Below are 2,568 nucleotides of genomic sequence, written 5' to 3' on the forward strand. Positions count from 1 at the left end.
TGTATATGGGTATTTCCCTTTGCTGCAAACACACCTATGAATGTGGTGGATCATGTTGTCATTGTTGTTAAGTGCCGTTGAGTCGGTTCCAACTCATAGTGACCCTAAAGTTCAATTCAATCTTGCAGTCCAGTGCATTAACCCACAGTGCCACACCAGGACTCCAGGGAACAAAATGATAAACACTTCTTGGACATCACCAAGTATCTTGAGGCAAAGGGAGTTGTTGAGCCTGGCATTTCTGGAACACCATGGTTACTTGGCATAATATAATCCACAAAGACTATGTTCTACATCCTACTTTGGTGAATAGTGACTGGGATCTTAAAAGCTCATAAGTGACCATCTAAGGTGAAGCTATTGGTCTCTCCATGTGATGAAGAAAGAAGAGTGATGAGAATTGAAAATGCTTGGAATCCAATGGACTAATGGAACTTGTGACTCTGAGACCAGAAGAACTAGATGGTGCCCAGTTACCACTACCAACTGCTCTAAAAGGGATCACATTAGAAGGTCCTGAATAGAGTGGGAGACATGTGGAAAACAAACCTCAAATAATGAGAAGAAAAAAAGACCACACTTACTGGTCAGAAAGAGACTGGAGGAACCCAACCAAGACTATGGTCTTCAGTCTGGAATGGAACTCACCCTCATGGTCCAACTTTCAACCAAGTGGTGGACAGGAATACAGGGGGACATCCCTAACGAGGTATGCTTACCATGGAATGGTCAACCATTCAAGATCAAAAGAGCAACATTTACCTGGGGACAAGTTTCAGGGGAGCTGGAAAGGAGGGTGAAATGGAAATAGGACCTACTGGGATAACCGTTGCTACATGGAGGGGATTGCAGTCATTGAGATGAAACCAAGTTTGTAATTTGTTGGATGTAAAACTGATCTGTTCGGTAAACCTCCACTCAGTTCACAATAAAAAATTCCAAAGGGGGGGGGAGGGAGGAAGAGAATTCAGATCTTTAGATATGTCATTTGATGAAGAAGCCCATGCATTACCAACATTGGTTTACCAATCTTCATTGGCCTTAGAGGGCCTATAGGATAAGGAGAACTGAGGAAATGTGTGTTTTGGGGAACACATGGAAATAATAGCTATAGTCCCAGTGAAACCATGCATGCCTGGTCTTGGAAGTGTGGTCTTTGCAACCATCTAGCAAGTGTTAGGCTTTGATTTCTGAAGAGGCAACTTGGCTCCTGGTATATTTTTTTATGGATCCTGGAGTTAGTAGGATCCAAATTTAAATCTGGCTCAGGCACTACCTGCATGACCTCAACCTTAGTCTCTAATTAATCTTAATCACTTTTAAAAACAAGATGGACAATATTGCCTTCTTAAGGTTCTTAAGGTGGGAATGAAAAATTCCATACATATAACGTATAGTTAGCCTAGCACATGTAGCAGGAGCCAATGACTGGTACTCAGTAACAGTCAGAACTGTGAAAAGGCAAAGCCTGGCTCTGACTTTAGCTGGGCGCTCTATTTTCAGATGCTGTCTGATTTCTTTTTCCCATAGGTTTCCCCAACACACACACACACACACACACACACACACACACACACACATACCCCCTTTAGGCCTTGTCTGCCCAACGGACTTTCCCATCTCATATCTGACTAGTAATTTAAATGGTGGACATGTGACCAATGCAGGAATAATCAGAGCTTTCATTGAGATTGGTATACTGATGATGAGGACAAGAAAAGCCCTCTTACCAAGCCTGAGTTTGGCCTGTAAGCAACCACCTTCCCTACCATATGGATAGAGCTGTCTGCAGAAGTTAGGTAAAGACAAAGAGAAGAAAAGGAGTCTCAGATATGTGTGTCCAGTCCCAAGCTTTCATTTTTGTTTCAACCGTGTGAGCTAGAAATTTCCTTTTTGGTTTAAGCTAGTGACATGAGAAGATGGCTTCTGTCCTTTGTAAAGAAGACTCCTGTCTGATACAGGCACTTGTGTCCTTTAAGTTTTGGGAGGTCAAGGAATTTGAGGCACAGAGCAGTTTGGCTGTAGACCCACCATAAACTATGCCATACATTCCAGTCATTGCTTTGACACATATTTATTGAGTGCTGTTGTTGAGTGCTGTGAGCAGAAAGCCTTATCTTTCTCTCACAAAGTGGGCTTGAACAGCTGACATGGTAATTTTCAGTCCAGTGCTTATCCTACAGAGAGCAACCACATTCTGTTTACTATTGTCCAGCATCAAGTTAGTGTCCTGATCCTTCTGCACAGCTGTTGACATTCTCCCCTGGTTCACTCAGTCCCAGACGACATGAAAAGCAGCACTTCTGTAGCAGGGCAGGGCCCAGCACACGCACACTTGCTGTCTCCCCAGATTCCGCTCATGTGCCAAGAATGCCAGAGGAGTCAGTTGACTACCAACTGCAGTTCTGCTCAGCCTGGAGTATATCTTAGCCCTACCCCAGGGACTCCTGTTCTGCACCCCACTCTGTACTACTGTGATCCCACTGCCCTTGGAGCTACAGTGACCCTTTATGGGATCCTGAGATTCTTTTAAATGGGCTTTCTTTAAAATCTTCTTCTTTTTTTTTT

The sequence above is a fragment of the Chrysochloris asiatica genome, unplaced genomic scaffold, assembly GCF_000296735.1.
Source record: "Chrysochloris asiatica unplaced genomic scaffold, ChrAsi1.0 scaffold00093, whole genome shotgun sequence".
NCBI lineage: Eukaryota > Metazoa > Chordata > Mammalia > Afrosoricida > Chrysochloridae > Chrysochloris > Chrysochloris asiatica.